Genomic DNA, 14,995 nt, shown 5'->3' on the forward strand with positions numbered 1-14,995 from the left:
AAAAAAAAAAAAAGGTCATTATTTCTTAGAGATGTCTACCTACTAAAATTTTTTAATAAAAAAATAAGATATCTGGAATTTGTTTAAAGTAATTTAAGAGGGAAGAATTAGGTTCAGGTAAAGAGGAAATAAGATCAGTCATAAATTGACAATTACTGAAGATGGTAATAAGTCTGTGGGAATTCATTTATACTGGTTTGTTTTTGTTTTGTGTTTGGTTTTTTTGTTTGTTTGTTTATTTATTTTGAGACAAGGTCTCACTTCATGATCCAAGTTGGCCTTGAACTCCCTATGTAGCTCAGGCTGGCCTTGAATTCATGGTGAACCTCCTGTCTCTGCCTCCCACATGCTGGAATTACAGGCATGAGCCACCATGACAAATTGTATTTTCTACTTTTGTGTAATGGTCACAGATTAGGAGAAGATATTTGTGAATTGTAACATAGAAAAACATCTGAATCCTGCATTTATAAGGAATACTTTAAGAACAAACAACAACAAATAATGAAGGAAAAATGAGCAAACTCAAGCAGACACTTACCAAAGTGGAAATCCAAGTGGCAGTAAAGGTGTGAAAACTCACTGAGCCTCAGTGTGAAATGCAAAACCACTTCATACTTCCCTGCTACCCTCCATATATGACAAAAATTCTAGAATCCGCATGTTGGTGAGTTAATACGTGACACCTACAACTGGAAGGAGGAAAGGTTTGTGTAGCTCACAGTTTCAGAGCATTCAGCCCATGGCTGGCTGGCTACAAGGCAAGAACATCATGGTGGGAGAGCATGGTGGAGAAAAGTTGCTCAGGTCATGGTAGCCAGGGAGCAGAACACAGGAGGGGAGCACCAGAGAGGAAAGGTGAGGTAGCACATGTAGTCCTCAAGATCAAGTCTCCATGACCCATCCAGACACACCCAGAAGTGTGCTTTACTAACCTGCTAGGTGCCTCTTAATCCAGTCAGGTTGACACCGTGATTACTGGTCACACCAGGCATGGTGAAGACATGAAACAATAGAAAATCTCATGCAGTGTTGAAGGAGTGGAAGTGTTTAAGCCACTTTGGGAACCTGTGTGTCACTGTCCTTCCAGGACAGGACAGGACAGAAGGACAGTGTGGCCCTGTCCTTCTGCCCCTACATGCATCCTAGAGAAACTGGTGTTGTGGCTTGTGTAGTGCCCTATTTGTACAGTCCCTCAAATGATCATCATAGAAGAAAGAACACACACTTTGTCAAATATTCACACAAGGAACACTGTATAATAATGAGATTAAATACCCTGAGTTGGACTTATCTCACAAAGATAATGTTTTTTGTCTTTTTTTTTCTTTTTCTTTTTTTTTTTTTTTTTTTTTTTTTTTTGCCATACTAGGGATTGAACTAAGGACCTTGTGCTTGCCAGGCAAGGGCAGTGCCACCGAGCTACCTCCCTGGCCCAAGATAATGCTGAATGAAAGAAGAAAGAAGCCATACATATGAGAACATAAAGTATAAAGATAGGGAAAATTAGCACACATATAATCCCAGCCCTTGGGAACTGAAGCAGAAGGATTTCTGCAAGTTAGAGGCCAGCCTGGGCTACATAGTGAGTTCAAGGCCAGCCTGACCCTGTCTCAACAAACAAACAAAAAGTGTAAATTAGACTATATTATTTAAGTAATTCACAAAAGGAGGCAAAACTATGAAGGAAAGTGACAAGACTCTATCAGAACCAAAATGGAGGTTACTGTCAGGGGAGAGCAGATCTTATGGATAGAAAAGGACAAACATAGGAATTCTACAAAACACATTGATGATCTTTCTCCATCTGGAGGTAGGTATCTGAGTATTTATTCAGTGATTCTTGCTCTGTGCACTTACTTTTGCTTTTTTCTGTATGCTATGATGAATAAAATTTCAAAGAGCTAATGATATGCACCTGCTCGTTATAAAAATTTTGAACTACAAAATAGAAAGAAAGAAAGAAGAACAGAAAAGAAAGAACTCTGGGAGACTGAGGCAGGAAGATCGAATGTTCAAGCCCAGACTGGACAATTTTGTGACTTAGCAAGATCCTATCTTAAAACAAACAATAAAAACAGAAGGGCTGGGGATTTAGGTCAGTGGTTCCGTCACCTGCCTCGCAAGTGCAAGGTCCTGAGTTTGACTCCTGGTACAAAAAAAAAAAATGAAAGAAAGAATGAAACTCCATTGAGCAACAATAAAAACTGAAAGACTGGGGAAAGTATCTTAGTGAAAATGCCCTGGGTTCAATCACCAGGACCTCGAAAGGAAGGGAGGAAGAGAGGAAGTGAAGAAAAGAGGGAAGGAAGGGGAGAGAGAATTCTTCTATCATGCAGAGGCAATGTCTACTAATGCTTCATTATATTTCTCCCCTATCTTTTCCCTGGCCTCATTTTTATATATTCTAACCATACCACATATGCAAATGCGTATCCTGCTCATTTTTCAGACAAATTGCATTAACCCTGAATGAACAGCTATACCGCCTTTGACTGCTCGCCTGTGACCTGACCTCATTGTTAGAATAGTTCTTTGCCCTGGAAAGTAACAAAGAAATGACCCTTCTGGTCCTTGCTGCGGAATAAATTAACAATATCATTTTATTTCTCAGTTCGTCTTGTGCTTAGAAAGAGCTGTGGAGTGAGTCTGTCTTTTTTCCACCTCCCACTGCCTGGAACATGGGCATGACGGAACCATTCTGAATCACACAGGCCAGGCACTCCCCAAGGGATGGCCGGGCCATAGCAGAAACAGCCTGGATCTCTGACCCTAAGGAGCCTCCACACAAAGCTGGCAAGTCTGTGTTTGATCTGTTAATAGTTCCTCTTATTTGGGGGGATGTGCTCCAAGACCCCCCTCAGACACTGGAATCCAGGGGTAGTATTAAAACCCATATATACTTCATTACCCCATACATATATACCTATGGTAAAGTTTAATTTATAATTTAAGCACTAAAGGGTTAACACCTAATAATAGAATAGAACAATTTAAACAGGATATTGTAATAAAAGTCATGTGAGGCCTCAGCTGGGAATAGTGGCACATACCTATTATCCCAGTATCCTGAGAAGGTGAAGGACAAGTGTCATAAGCTGGAGCTCAGCCTGGGCAACTTAATGACTTAGTGAGACCCTCAAAACAAAACAAATTAGGGATGTAGCTCAGGGTCAAGGCCCTGAGTTTAATCCCCAGTACTGGGTGGTAGGTATCTTTCTCTCTCAAAAGAGGTAATTTGAATATAAGTTTTCCAATATGTTGACAGTTTATCTGATAACTGAGATGGCTACTAAGTGCCTAATGGGCAAGTAACTCATGCTGTGTGGATACACTGGACAGACATAATTTGTATTCTCAATGGGACAAAATGAAACAGGCTGGAGTTTCATCCTGCTACTCAAACCAGAGAGTGACTTAAAACTTATTACTTGTTTATTTCTGGACTTTCCATTTAGCGTTTTTGGTAACTGAAACTGTACAAAGTGAAACCATGGATAAGCGTGAGTTTGTGTGAAAGAAATAAGGCTCTACTTTGTTTAAGCCACTGTTATAGTGAGTTCTATTTTAGGGTTCATGTCCTTTTCTGTACTGTCTAACAGTGCTCATTCCAAAAGATCAACTCTTATTTGTAAATTTCTTCAGAAATAGTGGTCCTCAGGCTGGCCTTGAACTCTATCTAGCCTAGGTTGTCCTCAAACTCGCAAAGATCCTCTTGCCTCAGCATCCCAAGTGCTGGGATTACAGGTGTGTGCCGCTACACCTAGCCAGAAATAGCAGTCTTGAAGGGGTCATAGTTGTCTATTCTCTGAAGTGACTGATTTTTTTATTCATTAATTCGTTCAGCACATATTTGTTGAGTGCCTACTATGTCTAGGCGCAGAGATGGGTGATGGGATACAGCACTGAACAAATCTGCTCTCATGGAGCCCTAGTGGTTGGAGACAGGCAGTAAACAAGAAAACAAATCAATCAACAACATAACCGTTCGTATTTTCAGAGCTATCATGTCCCAAAATGTGTGGCAGAAACTGTCTGACTGCTCACCAGATTCTTTCCTTTTGCCGCGTCCAAGACAGCTGGACTACATTTCCCAGTCTCCTTTGCAATTCCATGTGGTCACATCACTGGCTTCTAGCCAATAGCATGGGAGTAGATATGTTGTGCAAGCTTTCTACCCTTCAGGTGTAACAAAACTCCCACGTGGGAGCCCTCAGTTTCTTCAACCCCAATGAATGGGAGGATGGAGGCAGTATAGAGGGAGCTAAAGGAGACCACAGCTGCTAGATGGAAGGACTTGGGATCTCCATTTGCCTCTGAGGACCAGAGTCACCCCACTGACTATATTATCTTATGGTATGAATGGAAAATAGATTGAGCCACAGAGATTTGGGGTTCTTTGGTGAACAACAGCTAGCTATTTAGCATGAAGAAAGGACTCTGTAGACGGAGAGCTCTCATGTTTCACACCTCTGCCTGCCTCTTCACTATCTAACTTCCAGCAAAGACTTCTCATCAACAACTGCAATGTACTGCCTCTCTCTGAGCAGGTCTTGGGGCCTGATTTAGCAAAAGTAAAGCAGAAGAATGGTGTCACAGTCGCAAGCAACTGCTATCTAATGCGCTCTCCCTGTGCAAATAATTAATGCCTAGACGGTCCCTTCCTATACAGTTGTCATGGACTATAGTATGTAAATGAAAATTCCTCCAACAAAGAGCTCATCTAACTTCATTAGAGCCAGCATTCCTCATATTTCATTTAGCAATGATCCCTTTTATCTTCAAGTACCTATTAACATTTTATGGATCTTTGTCAAATGCTGGTAAGATGCATGATTATTACCAATTTGCTCTGGCCTTTTTTTTTTTTGCTATTATTCAAAAGTGGCATCATGAAAATTCTTATAGTGAAATATTTTTCCCACTTGCTGGGTTACTTTAAGAAGCTAAATTCCTAGAAGTAGAAATGATGGGTTGACAGATGTGCACAATCTCCCCAATCCTTTTCCAGTAAAGTCATTCCTATTCATACCCCAGACATAGGGAATGTAGTCTCTTATTCATGCAAACGCTGTCCTTGGCATTAGGGAACCACATTTCAAACATTTTTGCTCATCAGTAGGCAAAGAGAAGCATCTCAGTATCTCAGGGAGCAAAGTATTCAAAAATTACTGGAGGTAAATTTGGCTTTGATCTGTTGTTGGTGATTTGTTTATTCGTTTGTTTTGCAGTACTGAGGATTGAACCCAGGGCCTTCACACTGAGCTACACCCTCGGCCTTTTTCTTTTATCTTTTCTTTTTTATTTTGGGGTTTGTTGTTTTTGTTTATTTGTTTGTTTGTTCAAAGACAGGGTCTCACTGTGTAGTTGACACTGAGCTGGAACTCACTATGTAGCCCAGGCTGGTCTCGAACTCACAGCCACCCTCCTGCCTCAGCCTTCTGAGTTCTGGAATTACAGACATGCACTACCTACTTGACTTTTATCTTTTATTTTGAGACAGGATCTTGTTAAGTCACTCAATTGCCCCAGGCTGGGCTCAAAGGCCCTGAATTGAATTCCCAGTGCTACAGTAAATAAATAAATAAACAAACTTTAATTGTGATCCTGTCTTTTTGGATATAGAGAATAGTCAACTCTTATATAGTTAAACCCATCAATCTTTTCCTTAGTCATCTATTCTCAATTTCCACACCCAGAGGTTCTTAAATATTTATTCCATCTTCAGGAGTTCTATTATATAATATTCTTCCCACATTTTACTCTGGTCCATCTGGAATTTTCATTTATCATGTAAGGTGAAGCTACAAATTGATATTTTTCCCCCAAATGGCTCAGATATAAATCAAACGAGTGTGACATTATGCTTCTGTTCTATGATACATTCCTGCTCTTGCTCTCTCTACTCTGTCTTTGGCCAATCATTCTGGTAGATTTCCCAGGGTTGTTGTTCCCACGCTGAAACCATATGTTAAATTATGTGAACTCCATGACTTTTTTTTTTTTTTTTTTTTTTTTTTTTTTTTTTTATTTGTACCAGGGATCAAACTCAGGACTTTGTGTTTGTGAAGCAGGCACAGTGCCACTGAGCTAAATCCCTGGCCCCTTTCTGATTTTTTTAAATCTCAGGAGAGAGAATCTTGGTAAGTCACTAAATTGCCTAGGTTGGGCTTGAATTTTTTTGTACCAGAGATCAAACTCAGGACCTTGCATTTGTGAGGCAGGCACGGTGTCTAAATCCCCGGCTTGAATTTGTGATCCTTTTGCCTCAGCCTCCCAGAGTGCTGGGATTACAGGCATGAGCAACCATGCTTAACTTTTCTTTATCTTCCTTCCTTCCTTCCTTCTTCTCCCTCTCCCTCTCCCTCTTCCTCTCCCTCTCCCTCTCTCTCTCTCTCCCCCTCCTTTCTTCCTCCTTCTTTTCTTTCTCTTTTAACAAGATCTCATCATGCTACCCTGACTGGCTTCAAATTCCTGGGCAATTTTCCTGCCTCACTATTTCAAGCAGTTGGGACTATGTCTCACCATGCCCCCACTCAGCTCCATGACTTTATGGCTTTGTCATCAGTATATTCTTAGCATGTAGAGCTTGGCACTTGATAGGAACTCAAAAATCATGTGGTGAAAGAATGAATGAGTAAATAAATGAATGAACAAATAATTGAATGAATACAACATGCCAGGCCTGATGTAAGGAATGAGCATATTTCCGTTAGGACAGTAAGTATCCTTCCCTTCCTTTGTGAGGCCCCCAGGTAAATAGGAAACTGTTCACTCACCTCGTCTTAGGTACCTATTCCCACACAACAAAATATCCAAATACCAATGGCTTAAAATAGCAGCCATTGTCCTGTTTCAAGAGCTTGACAGAACTCTACAGTGGGGACTTGTCCCTGCTCCCACGATATCAGCCGAGACTGCAGCAGCACCAAGGCGGCTTCTTCGCTTCCAAGTCTGTGTCATTTCACCTCAAATGGCTGGGGTGAGCTGTAACTGCAGAACTGGAGCTCCAGCTCTTGCTCTTATCGGGCTTCCTCAGTTCTCCCTGCACAGCATCCCCATAGCATCTCTCCCTGGACCCCTTCAGGTGGCCTGGCCACGTGATCTCCTCAACAGGGGGTTCAGGATCTCGAGGGCATGAAGGGAAGCCGCCAGGCATAAGGCTCTGGGCAGAACTGGCTGAGGGTGACTCTGTCACAGTACACTGGTTAAAGCAAGTCAAACATCCCGGGGGTGGGGGGGTTATAGAAGTGTGGGAACAGAGGCACAGTTCTTTGGGGAGCCACACAACAACCGCTTCCCCGGTCCATCACTTAGCTCATTATTGCTCATTCGCACAGGCTGGGCGCAACCCTAGGCCGCATAGACAGTCTTCTAAATGAAGTGAGCCTAGGGGCCCAGGATATTATGGGCCCTGAGGCCAATGCCTCCCCTCACTGGGAGGGTGAGCGCTCAGGAAGGCTTCCACAGAGTTGGTAACCCCACCCCCGGTGTCACTCTGTGCTGTTGCTCTAAGAAGCTGAGTAACTTATAAAGGAAAGAAGTTAGTTTCATGGTCCTGGAGACTGTAAAGTCCAAGCTTGGATGCTGACATCTGACGAGGGCTTCAGCTGCTTCACCTCATGGAAGAAAAGTCAGAGGGCACCACAGGCGTGTGTGGAAGAGGCAAAACACAGGGACCGTTACTTTATAACACTGAGCTAGGCGGGGGATTTAGCTCAGGGGTGCCACCCCCTGCTTCACAAGTGGAAGGTCCTGAGTTTGATCTCTGGAACTAAAAAAGCAGATAACATAGAGCCAACCCATTTCAGAGAAAGGCATTAACCATCTTAATGATCTTGTCATATCCCTGTCTCTCCGCCCCCTCTTCCTTCAGTTTTTGGCACTGGGGATTGAACCCAGAGCCACTCTACCACTGAACTGTATCTCCAGCCCTTTTACAATTTTTGGTTTTTTGAGACAGAATCTCACTAAATTGCCCAGGCTGGGCTCAAACTTTTGATCCTCCTGCCTCAACTCTCTCTGTCTGGGATTATAGGTGTGCAGCGCCACACCCAGCTTATCACCATTAAAACCCATCTCCCAACACCGCCCCAAAGGCAATCACATTTCAACATGAATTTTAGAAGTAATGAATCATATTCAAATCGTAGCCCTTAGGTTTTAAAAATAAGTGAAATATGGTCATTCAAATGACAGATCATGTGAAAAAATGCATCAGGGTAAAACCACCTAGAGATTCAGCCTTACTGAGTCACTAAAGTTCAAGTCACAAAGATGAGGCTGAAGTCAAAGCAAGGTCCACATAATGAGGAATGATGAAGGTCCTGAGTGCCACTTAAAGAAATCTGGCTTTCGTCTTGGGAGAATGGCAATTCCCAGCCAGCCATTGGGTATCAGAATTACTCAAGTCCAGCCAGGCAGGGTGGCACCTGCCTTATAATCCCAGCACTCTGGAGGCTGAGGCAGGTGGGTCGTCTCAAGTGCGAGGCCAGTTTGGACTACATAGTGAATACATACCTAGCAAGATCCTGTCTCAAAAAAAGAAAAATTATTCAGGTCCAAATTCAGGCATGAATATTCTGATTGTGAGATATCTAAGCAACATCTGGGAGTACGGGGGGTGTTCAGCTGGCGATCCTTCTACACATTAGGAAGGTGTAGGCTACAACATACAGCCATGCAGTTGGGGGCCAAAGAGGGAAGAGTGAAGTTCAAAGGGAATGTTTGGAGTCAGCAGAGAAAAGGACTCATTCCAACACCTCCAAGAAGTTTTGGTATCAAGATGTGGCCCCTAATCCCTCACATAGAGAGGTGGCATTTGTGAGGGGGTCTATTGGCTGAGCTTGTGACTGTTGCAACAAACAGAGAAAAGCAGAAGTAAGGCTGTGTGACCTCTGAGGCCATGTCAGGAAAGGTCATAGGGTGTCTGCCCGGACCTTTGGGGACATTTACCCTAGGAGAAGCCGGCTGCTGTGTAAGATCTCAGTGCTGGAGGGGCCACGTGTGATTGCTCTGGTCAACAGCCCAACCCAGCTCTCAACTGACAGCCAGCAACTCTGCCAGCTGTGTGAAAGCCGCCTTGGAGATCTGCCCAGCTGAGATTTCAAATGACTACAGCCTCAGCCAGCATCTGACTTCCACCACAAGAAAGACACCAAAGCGAGAACAGCCTGCTGAGACCTTCCTGAACTCCTGACCCACAAAACTGGAGGAAAAATAAAAGGGTTATTTTAAGTGGCCTCATTTGGGGATAATTTACTATGACAGACAACAAAATCCTGGGGCTGCAAATTCAGTCATAACCCAAAAGCCCTCAGACGCGGGATGTAAATCAGAGCAGAGACTGGTGTTGGAGGACAGGTGTGGTAAGGAGGCAGAAAGCCTGCTCTGGGCTATATTGACTCCCAGACCTGTTCTTCAAGCTCCCCTCTCTACCAGCACCAGCCGGTTTGTGGTCTTCCCTGCACGTGGATTCATCTGGTCGTAGGCCAGTGGGGAGCGCAGCAAGGGAGGAGAGGGCAGCAGTAAGGAGCCGGCGTAATTTAGCCCTTCAGTGGTTGTGCCTCCTCCTAGCTCCTGCTCCTGCCAGCCAGACAATCCCCTTGTGTTTCCAGCCTCTACGAGGTGACTTCCTCTCTGGCCCCGGGTGACAGCACCTCCTCTCTTTGTTCCTCCAGCCTGCAGTGGCAGCAACTTCCTGCTGCTACTCATTTCCGATTGCTTCACTGGCTGCCATTTGGCTCAAACGAAACTGTAATATTTCTCCCTTAAATACTGAGAACTGCTGAACTGAAGAAGGTTAGAACGCAGAGGGACTTTCTGTCCTCTTCATCTCTCTGCCTAAAGGTGGGACATAAATTCTCCTTTACTGGAGACAACTTTATCAGCTCAGAACCAGACACCAGGGAGCTACAAACCAACCTGGCTCCACCAAATTCATCCCACAAGTTTCCCTCCTTTAGCTGTGGTCCTTTGTCCTGTCGCTACTGGGACATCGATTGCTCTTTGTCTTAAAAAGTGTAAGAGCGTCTTGCTTTGGTCAGTTTCTTTGGATTTTACTGTATTGGTAAGCTCCCCGCGAACATGTGAATTTAATTAAGCTTGTATGCTTTTCTCTTATTATCGGCTTTTATATTAATATGGTTCCTTGATCCAGCAAAGGATCCCACCTAAAAGCTAAGGAGTAACAGAGGGGATCTACCCCTCTCCTATAGGCCTCTGAGCTCCTGAACCCCTGCATAATCTCCTCCAGAGTTAATGTCCTTCTGTTTTAATATGGGAGTGGGATTTTTGTTTGTGGTACCAAGGATTGAACCCAGGGCCTTCATACTGGGCTACACTCCCACACCCTTCTGATTTTTTTTTTTTTTTTAAATGAGGTCTGGCTAAGTCATTAAATTGCCGAGGCTGGCTTGTACTTGTGATCCTCTTGCCTTAGCCTCCCAAAGGGAGGCATGTGCCACAACACCCCGCTTGGGAGTAGATCTGATTCCTCTCAGGTCCTCAAGATTCAGGGTCTCCTGCCCACTGTGCCCAAGTTGGAGGTGGGCCTGTGTGGCCAAATAAATATCGTGTCAGAAAGCTCCCGTTAGGGTCATCATGGGAATTGTCCGAGAGTCACACACCGTGGGTGGCAGTGATTCTCTGACTTCGCAGCAGGTGAGCTAGCGAGAAAGACTGCGAAGGAGCACTGGGAACAGCTCATTCACTGGGTCAACAGCCGACCTTCTTGGAGCACCTGCTAGGTGCCAGCACCAGGATCCAGAAATGAGCAAGAAAATTAAGTACTGGGCTGGGAATGGTTGTGAATGCCTTGTAATCCCAGCATTCTGAAGGCTGAGGCAGGAGGACCACAAATTTAAGCCAAGCCTGGGCGACTTGGCAAGATTCTATCTCCAAATCAAGAATAAACAAGAGGATTGGGATGGAGCTCAGTGCAAAGGCCCTGGGTTCAATCCCCAGTACCTCAGACGCGAGGAGGGAGATAGATGAATATCTGCCCTTGTGTGAATGCATCACAGAAAGGGAGACACAAATGTGAGGAAGGAGAAAGGGAGGGGCATGCGGTGCCTGGCACGCAGAGATGGGTGCTGTGTGAACAACAGAGTGCGCAGGGGAGTCCAGCTTTAGTTGGTGGCACAGTGACAGCTCTGAGAGAGGCATTTGAGCTGAGACTTGAGGGAAATAAGGAGCCAGTGTTGCAAAGATCTGAGAGAACTGTGCATCCAGAAGAGAAAATGGCAGTTACAAAGGCCTTAGGGCAGGAAATAGCCAGAAGATGGGTGTGGCTGTGGCCAAAGGAGCCAAGAGAGATACGTGGGGTGATGTAAGGATGGAGAGGCTGCAGTGGCCCTAAGATGGAGATGCTGCACCTCAGAAGCCAGCATTTAGGATAGGAACGGTCTAGAGGTCTGGCTTCTCAAAATGCAGACTGCTGGTCCTATTCCCAGAGATGCTGGCTCATTTCTACCAAGTGGTTATGCGATGCTGATGGTCCAGGTATCATCACACTTTAAGAACCATTGGTCTAAGCTGGGCATGGGGATGCACACCTGTAACCAGCTCTCTGGGAGGCTGAGGCAAAAGGATCCACGAGTTCCAGCCTAGCCGGGGCAACTTAGTGAGAGCCTGCCTCAAAGTAAAAAATGTTTGGGGATGTAGTTCAGTGTGAAGACCCTGGGTTTGATCCCAGTATTAAAAAAAAAAAGGAAAGAAAGAAAAACCCCAACTACACTGATCTAGAACAACTTTCTAGTAGAAATATGAGAGTCATACATATGATGTTAAAGTGTCTAGTTCACTAAAGAATAAGAAACAAGTGAAAGTAATGTTAATAAAACATTTTACTAATATCTAACCATTTTATTAATAATTAGTACATCATTAGTGCCAATTAATATATCCAAAATGTTATTTCAACTTATTATTAGTATTTTTAAGTGATTGATAAGATGCTTTACATTCTCCTTTTTGTATTAAGTCTTTGAACTCTCAGCATGTAATTTTTTTTCACTACTGGAGATTAAATCCAGGGCCTTCTCACAGTACTACATCCCCAGCACTTTTTATTTTTTATTTTGAGTCACAATTTTTTTTTTTTTTGGTACTGGGGATCAAACTCAGGTTTTTGTGCTTGCAAGGCAGGCAGCAGAACCACTGAACTAAATCCCCAGCCCTTTATTTTTTATTTTGAAAAAAAAGTCTAAGTTGCTAAACTTCCCAGTCTAGGCTTGAACTTGCAATCCTCCACCTCAGTCTCATGCACCACCACGCCTGGCTCCCAGTGGGTGTTTTATAGATGCTGCACAACTCAAAGAGGATCAGTCAAGTCTTCCATAGCCAACAGTGGGCAGGCCCAGAATGTCAGCTATTCGTACAGGACCCATGAGTTAAGGATGGAGATTTGCTCCTGAATTTAGCATCAACGATGGGCTTTAGCAATGAATTTTATTTTTGTGAAGGAGAAGGAGGGGGAATATGTAAACACTTCCTTCTTGAAGCTTGGTTTGCTTTGATAACAAATGGGGCTGGGAATGGTGGCTCATGCATGTAATCCAAGCACCCACTCAGGAAGATGAGGCAGGAGGATCACTATGAGTTTGAGGCCAGCTTGGGCTACAAAGTGAGTTGAAGACAAGCCCAAGCTACATCGTGAGACCTTGTCTCAAACACACATGCACGTGTGCGTGCACACACACACACACACACACACACATATAATGGGTCAAGGTGACAAGACTCAACATCAATACTAGAAATTAACATCACACAAAAATACAATCAGACAATGTCCCTCCTCATGGAAGAACCCAACATCAGCCATGACATATACTTTCCTCAAAATGGAAACTAAGTCTGACCCAGCCTCTAGATTTATAAGTTTGCAAGACATACAGGGAACAGTAGCACACATGGGAGGACACCAAGAGGTGCAGCCACCCAAATCATACTGAGGCGAATGAGAGAGGGTAACTGCTATAGAACAAAAGACTTAAAGAAGTTCTGAACTGAGCAGGGTGTGGTAGTGCACAGGTGTAATCCCAGTACTCTGGGAGACTGAGGCAGGAGTGTTAGGCAGGTAGTTACATATTAGCAGGCCTGAGCGGGAAGGGGAACAGCATGCAGTTAAGAAAGAAACAGAGATGTCAATGTATAATGATTTGTTAGGTCTCAGACCTAGCAATCCCATAGAGCACAATGACATTTTAAGGTTACACACTGTGCACAGTTCTTTTGATACTGGCTACCTGGCCATCTCGTTCCAAAACAAGGCATTCCTGGCTCCCATAACCTACAGCCCAATGATATCAGGAAAGGAGATGTTCTTTGAAGGCCCTCCTGTCTCAGGTTGGGACCTGGTTAAAATTAAGAACTTATCTTTCATAAATTTCTTCCCTGAGTTTCTTATATGATTAAAGCCCCTGAGGAAACACTGACTACCTAAAAAGGACAGGAAGACATTTTGGAATTCCAGAGTAAGCTCTTAGTAAAATGTCAGTAAGCATCATAATCACTATAGCTCCCTAAACCCCAGAAGTTAACTTTTGTGTGCATAAAAAAAATCTCCAACTCACACTTGGGGCAGATGCCTTCCTGGCACTGTCTCCCGTCTCACTTGAAGGCATAACTCTCTTTATATCTACTTTACAATAAATTCTACCTATACTTTTGCATAGCCAATGTGTCTTTTTTTTTCCCAGATAGGATCTCACTAGGTAATTCAGGCTGGCATTGAACTCACTATGCAGCTGCAGCTCAGGCTGGCCTCGAATTAATGGAAATCTTCCTGCCTCAGTCTTCCAAATGCTGGGATTATGGAACACCTATGTATCATCACTGAATTCTTTCACCACACGCACAGAGATCCAAGTAACAAGGATGTGAGAATTCATGACAGGGGGATTGAGAAAAAAAAATACGAAGCATGGACCCTGTTTGCCTTCTAATTTGAACAAGGTGAGAATAAAAAGAAAATTTAAATACAACCAGGGAAGTTTGGAAATAGTTGGATACTAGATATTATTAAGAAATAATTGGGGCCTGGGATTTAGCTCAGTGGCACTTTGCCTGCCTTGCAAGCACATGATCCCTGGTGCCACCAAAAAAAAAAAGAAGGAAGGAAGGAAGAAAGTGAATTATTAGTTTTTAGTGTTATAAAGACGTTCTAGTTGAGCTGGGCGTGGTGACATGCTTGTCTGTAATCCTAGCACAATCGAAGTCTGAGGCTGGAGGATCACAAATTGCAATCTTGCAATTTAGCAAGATTCCCATCTAAACAGAGAGAGAGAGAGAACCTGGGGATACAGCTCAGTGAGACGGCCCTGGGTTCAATCCCCAGTACCAGCAAAGAGAAAATAAAAGTTAATAGCTTTTTTTAATCTTTATATTTTAGATACATGTTTGTGGATGAAATCAGGATGTCTGGGATTTGCTTTGGACTAATTCAGGGAGAGGCGGAATAAATAAAACAAAATTGGCCATATGTTGATAATAACAGAAGTTGGGTGATGGGTATTTGGAGGATCATTATATAATTCTATTTTGTGTATAGCTAAATATTACCATAATAAGGTTTTTAAATGCGGAAGAGTGGCTGTGAAGGAAAAGAAAAAAGAGAGACCTCCCCCCACCCCCACCACCACTTTCAACACCTGAGCACCAAGAACAGGCTCCAGAGCTGACTCAGGAAGGAGTCATTGCAAGGAAAGCAAGAAAGTTGCTGAGGTGGCTCCAGGCATATGCAGTACTGGAAGGTGCTGGTTTCGCCTTTGCTCAAATAAGGTACCGTAGCCTCTGTCAATTGCTGCAGCCCCTAGAACAGTTCTAAGGTCCAGTGGCTTCGGTAGACTTCCTGCGCCGGCGCAGTGCCACACCATAGTCCTCTGCGCCGCTCAGGAGCCGGGCACTGAGCGGGCAAGGCCTCAGCTTCAAAACCGGAGCAAGGTGAGGCAGAGGGTGTCGCTTGGCCCTCTGGGAAGTGCAGTTCGCAAGC

Source organism: Fukomys damarensis, unplaced genomic scaffold (genome assembly GCF_012274545.1).
Source record: "Fukomys damarensis isolate Sample0158 unplaced genomic scaffold, DMR_v1.0_HiC HiC_scaffold_19, whole genome shotgun sequence".
Taxonomy (NCBI): Eukaryota; Metazoa; Chordata; class Mammalia; order Rodentia; family Bathyergidae; genus Fukomys; species Fukomys damarensis.